The sequence below is a fragment of the Protobothrops mucrosquamatus genome, unplaced genomic scaffold (assembly GCF_001527695.2).
Source record: "Protobothrops mucrosquamatus isolate PMUCROS unplaced genomic scaffold, P.Mucros_1.0 scaffold3705, whole genome shotgun sequence".
Classification (NCBI taxonomy): domain Eukaryota; kingdom Metazoa; phylum Chordata; class Lepidosauria; order Squamata; family Viperidae; genus Protobothrops; species Protobothrops mucrosquamatus.
This window is the reverse complement of record NW_015389659.1, coordinates 35247-41811: the sequence shown is the minus strand read 5'-3', so window position 1 is coordinate 41811 and position 6565 is coordinate 35247.

The following is a 6565-nucleotide window of genomic DNA, read 5'->3' as shown; positions in this document are numbered from 1 at the left end:
TGCATATTGGTGAATTATTTACGGTGCTTTGGCAGCCCTCTATGATATACAGTGTAATATAGACAAAGCACTTGCTGAAACAGGGTCTAATACATCCCCATAATACCAGGATAATTGTGCCGAAGGAAGCTGAGCTTGGCACAACAGGCCGACAGCCTAGAAATGTGGGGTGTCACAAAACCCCCCCTCCCCATTAACTAGCAGTGGGTGCCCCGACATCAATCTTTCCGCACTGAAACAAGAACCAAACGCACGCCCGCCCTCCTATTAACGGATGCTGAACAATCAACACGTTATTTATTTATTATTCTGCCAATTATTATGGCGTCAACATCCGAGAGAGAAGGAGAAGGAGGGGGTCACTCCTGAGAATATATTTTGGAGCGTTCAAACTTGCTTTTGCTGAACTTGCTGACTAAAATGGAGCCTTCTGCTCTTGGAAAGCGATGTAATAAGGACCGGGAAAGGCTTGACCCAATGTTTCTCAACCTTGACAACTTGAAGAGGGGTGAAGTTCAACTCCCAGAATTCTCCAGCCAGCAAGTCCACCTGTCTAAAGTTTCTGAGATTGAGAAACACTCATGTTTCTATAAACTATAGAGTTGACTAACAAGACTAACCTGAAATGCTTGCTTCCTTTTACTAAGAGCAGCGCAACCTAGTGGCTGAACTAAATTATAGCACTATCCATCCAGAAATCTTTCTATAGTCAAAAGTTGTCTTTGAATCAACACGGAGATCATATTATAGGCAGAATCAGCATGGGATGAGGATATTTAGGTCAGTTTTCTATGAACGAGGATTAGTAATTGAGATGATCAAGCAGGATAAGAAGGCAGTTCTCGGCAGCTCTTTGTTTCAAGCTCTTTTACCAAGTTCAGCGTTCTGGAGAAATGTTGATTTTATTGAGAAACTTTATTTCCAATTAGGAAGCCTTCGTGTGTTCCATCTTTGCTGCTTATTGTTAAAGCAATTTACTCTAAAGTAACTAACTGTATTAGAATGAATGGAGGTCATTTGAAGAACCAGGGACATTCTCGTTTTAAAATATTATAAACCAAACCTGGTTTGTCTGTCACACAGAACGGAACAGGCCTCCAATCTCAGGCACAATGCCATTTAGTGGCCTTTAGAAAGCCACAGGATCTCCAGTACTAATTTATGCATCCTAGATCCTTTTCTGTCATCAAACCTGGGCCACTAGGCTGATGATGCTTGGACTTTGACTCCCAGAATCCCTCAGCCAGCGTGGCCACTGTAGAGGATTCTGGGAAGTGGTCTGTCAATCTGAAAAGAGGACCAGATGGAAAACGCCAGCAAGCAAAATTTCTACTCCAGCTGATCACCTCTTCCACCCAAAACACCACCCCTGCCCACCTTCCCCCTCTCCCCCCCCCCACGTTCTCTCCTCTCTGCCAACCATGGGNTGAACACCTCTTCCACCCAAAACACCACCCCTGCCCACCTTCCCCCTCTCCCCCCCCCCACGTTCTCTCCTCTCTGCCAACCATGGGACCTGCCAGACTCCTTCGCATTAACCTCTCTCCCGTCCTCTTTGTTTGTGCATCAACGTTCTTCAGAATTTAATTAAGCCATGTTTTTGAGAGCGTATTATATATGTTTGAACAATTTCACCGAGCTGACAATACCAGCTATTTGACCTGCAGGAGAGACGTTAACAGTAGTAAAGGCCACCCAATGCAGATGTTCCACCAGACCCATTTTTGCTGAGGAGAACCGAGACAGGATTGTCACCCCTTGATGGGCTTTAATTGGGTCGGTTCACTTCATTTTGTCACTGTGCTTTTCAGATTCCGCCGCGCCTGCCAGACAAAAGGCAAGTAACGATGCACGTGGAAAGAGAGAAAACCCGCTCAGAAATGGCCTGGTGGGTCTCCTTAGTCATTCGTCACTCGTTGGGTTCTCCTGGCAGGTGAGGAGACTGAACGGCCTCTGATGAGCAAAGCTGCGATGACCCTTTTGAAGGAAGTCTCCCTTAGCTGAAAGGTTAAGAGCCAATTCAAGCTATGGGAGAATCCAGGGGTTAGCTCAGGTCAAAAGAGTCAAGATGACCATCGCAGTGGAGCCATCGGAGTCCCCCTGTTGTCTGAATGTGCCACGGACATGAGTGACACATGAGTGACACATGAGTGACATGTGTCACTCATGTGTCACATTAGGAGCCTGAGAGCAAAAATCCTATAAAAGTATTAAGGGTATATTTCCATTGCTCTTTAATGTAACTGCATCTTTACTGCTGCAGGAGAGAGAATTTGGGGAGATTGGGATTTTGGTAGCACAGCCAGAGACCAACCTGAAAACTCGGAGGTCGGGGGGGGGGGACTTCTCAGATGTCACCATTAGTTGCCAAACCAAAATTAAGATGTGGTTGGTCGACTAACAGTGGACTGAAAACTCCTGCCTTAAGGTAGCTGATCTTACCCTTCCTCATAACCATAATCCACAGCACGGAGGTGGTTTTAACCTGGTCTAGCCTACCAGGGCAGGATAATCTTGCCATTCACAAGTCCCCCCTGCTCTGGTTGAAAATGCCCAGGATCTCCTAACTAACTAGCATCCTGTTTTGAAAGCCTATTCAAGGAGAGGTCCACAAATGTGGGCTTCAGTCTCCTTTAAGAAACAGCAGGGCGCCATCTATTGGACATCTTACTTACTGGCTGAAAGAGAAAATTGAAATAGGCCACTGGAGCTTGGAAGCTAAGCAGGGTCAGGCTGGGTTTCTCATGGGATGGGAGACCGCCAAGGACTCCCTGGACTGTAGACTCCACCGAGCAGCTGAAAACACACCCCAGAAGGCAGGCAGGGGAAAAGGAAATGAGAAGGATTCCCTCCCACAAATCCTGAGGAGATGACCGTGATGAAAAGAGGCATGCCGGCAGATGCTGTATAGACAGGGCTTACAAGCAAAGCAGAATTTCATACTCTGCATTTAAAAAATTCCGACATGCTGCTTACTTTCCCCCCTCTGGGTCCTGAAGATCAGAGCTTCCAAATTTTAACCCTGCATTGATGGCTTGTTTCATCAGTCCTTGCAAGGATCTGTCAAGAAGCGCCTAGAATGTCAAGCTATACTGAGAGAAGACAATATTTGTCCCTTTGGGTTGAACTGTGGAGCTCCTGGTGCTCTTTAAACTTGGTGGTTTTCTTGCAGACATTTCATGACCCAACTAGGCAATATCATCAGGGCTAGAAGGGGAGGAGGAGGAGGAGGAGGAGGAGGAGGAGGACTGTGAGGTTTGCACTGATGAAATTACCTAGCTGGGTAATGAGACGTCTGCAATACAGGTAAAGCTATAATTCATTCTGTCTCACAAACACACACACACACACACACACATACAGGTGCCAAGGTGCAGTGTAATGGCTGCCACATTGAATCAGATCTTTTTTGGGAAATCCAAAAGAATTTCACTTCCTCCCAAGCACTTTACAACTTTCAAGCTTCTTCTGTTGTGGTGATTCCTAGTTGTTGATGCATAAACCACACAGTTTGGGGCACAGAACTGCCAGATTCTGGCAAACCAAACAGGGTCAGTTCAGAATTATGACCAGGATGAGAGACCACCAAGAGATTTCCATTAAAAAAAAAAAAGTCTACTTCTATATTGCTGCCAAGGAGACCATGAGGGCATCTCCCTGATGTTATGACAACTCCAGAGGAAGTAATGTTCTTATCTCTAATGAAATTAACACATTGGGAGTCAATCCAATTCGTTCTTTCCAAAAAAAAACCCCACCAAAAAACACCTAACTTTATTGCTGTTATTAAAAAATATGGGACCTCCAGTTAAAAACATCTTAGTCCCCAAATTCTCCTGCATGAAACCAGGCCGAAATAATCACTTTTTGCTGGGTTCCTCAAGAATCCCACAAGCCGTAAGGTCAGTCCTAAACCTGACGAGAATGTAGCGTGCATCTGTTGTGGAATTCTCCGTGTCTCTTAACTCCGGCGCTTAATTTCCCCCCTCCAAAGGAGCCGGTCTAAATGCCTCTCCTCGCGGCACAAAAAAAAGGGGTCAGCCCATTTCATTATTTAATACCTACACAATGCACTTTGAAGAGGTAAAGTGCTCCTTTAGATGCTAAATATTATTATTAACAACAAAGGGAAGAATTAAATGAGGCAGGCCAGCAGAGTTCAAACAAGGCATTCTCTCTTTAAAGCATGTTAAGAGGAGAAACGGTATCTGCTTCTGAAGTTTGCACAATTTCCAAGGATGAAGCAATTACCCCCTAGAGTAGCTGCACGTGGCGAATTAAAATTAATTGAATGCCGAGCAGGGAAAAAAAAAAAAGGAAGAAAGAATGAAAGAAAAAGGAGAGGAGTAAATGGAACGGGGAGAGAGTTAAAGGTAGTTTTGTGGTGGCCAGAAGCTATTAAGATGTTTGAAAGCCAACGCAATGGAAGAGGTTTTTTGATGGCCTCATCATGCTTCTGCTTTGTCCGTCAAATAGTAACCTTGAAACCTCAGATGAACCCAATAAAGAACATTGTTGAGGTTATTTATTTATTATTTTTCACATTTCTGCCCATCTACCTCAAAGAAGGACTCACGAGAAGCTCTCCTAAGTTGGCCAGATTGATTTTGAATTTAATGTTAGGGTTGACTGGAGGTCTTTGTTTCTTGTTTGAGCTTGGCATGGAGTTCTACCACCAGGTGGGTCTCAAGTGGTGGACCATCTCCCAAGTCAGAATGCTCAAACTTTGTTTAGCTCAGGGGTGTCCAACCTTGGCCACTTGAAGACCTGTAGACTTCAACTCGCAGCGTGGCTGGCTGGGGAATTCTGGGAGTTGAAGTCCACAGGTCTTAAAGTGGCCAAGGTTGGACACCCCTGGCTTAGCTATTCCTGGGAACAGGATTCTCTTAGAGATCGGCAGGAAAACAGCCCCATCTGATGAATTCACAGTGTTCCCGCACGAGGTCCTGGAATTTCCCCTTTTGCAGTTGGAAGGAGACAAGGAAGAAAATTAGAACTGCTGGTTGCTAAGTGGAACGCAGAACCATTTGTCAGAAAAATGAATCCCCTGTCTCTGGCTGGCAGATTACAGGATGATAGGAAGAAATCACTCTTAAGACAGATCTGTTTCCCAGGCTGTTTCTTCTCCATAAATTAAGCCTTCAAAGGCTTCCCTTTGACTTCACGTCAACTTGAAACGCAGTTGAGTTTGATGATCATTATGGCCAATCCATTTGATATTTTTAAAATTCATTTTATTTGGGCTCTTTTCCAGCCAATCTGCTCTTTTAGAATTTCAGTACATCACACTTCATATTTGCTTATAGATCTGGCTGTTCGGAACATTTCTTGGGAAACAGGACACAACTGACTTGCTGAAGAAGAAAAAAACCCATTCTTGGATATATAATATAATTACTTGTAGACCCATTATGTAAGGGGAGGAGAACGCCTCAGATATTTTTCGTACGTTTTTCAGCATTCAGATTTTACATTTCATGTCGGTGTGAATGAGGTATTGGTCGTTTGTTTATTTATTTTTTTCTTTTCGTACCCATGGTTTATTTTTATTATTAGTGTCTGGTGGTTGTTAAGTCTGGTTTCTCCATTTCACCCCCACCCCCTTTATTTTGCATTTTGACTTTGGAAATAAAAAATAAACAAAAACAAAACAGCCCTTGCATTCTGTTGCGTGTCAAGAGGAAAAATAAGAACGCTGTAAGAAGTTAGAATGATAGAATGGAATAGAGCTGGAAGGGACCTTGGAGGTCTTCTAGTCCATCCCCCTGCTCAAGCAGGAGAACCCATGGTGAGGATTTCTCCTTTGCAAAAATCTGCAATTCTTTTTGTGGTTCCTTTCAAAGGGACGCTGATTCCCAGCTCAAGAGAAAGAGAAAAACCACTTGACCCCACTTTTCTTTGTGGCAGCCTCTCAAATACTGGAAGACTCCTATCATATCACCCCTAGTCCTTCTTTTCATTCAACTGGATGTGCCCAATTCCTGCAGCTGTTCTTCATATGTTTTAACCTCCAGCCTCCTGATCATCTTTGTTGCTCTTCTCTACACTCTTTCCAGAGTCTCAACATCCTTTTTACATCGTGGTGACCAAAACTGGATGCCGTATTCCAAATGTGGTCTTACCAAGACCTTATAAAGTGGTATTAACACTGCACGTGATCTGGATTCTCTCCCTCTGTCGATGCAGCTTTTCTCCCTTCCCCAGAGTGGTCAGTTCCCCTTCCCTGTGGCTGCCAGAGTCCCTGTGCGAATCCTGCCCACCAACAGGTGTAGGGGCGAAATTCAGCATATGCCATTGCAATTGGCAAGGCTGGCGGCAGACGCAAACTCTTGGAGGGTCTCCGAGGGTCCCGTTCAGCTGGGAGCTGGCAGCATTCAGAGACACCATCTGGCATTGGTGAGGCTGGCTTGCTTTTGCTATTACCCGGATCGATCGGGCAGGAAGACAGATGCCCGTCCCTGGGATTGCATTCAGGCAGCCCCACCTGGTATTCCAAGATGTCTGGAGGCTTCCAATCCCTGGGACACGTTGCAGAATCAAAGGGGAAGGTTGAGGCCGAAGGGGA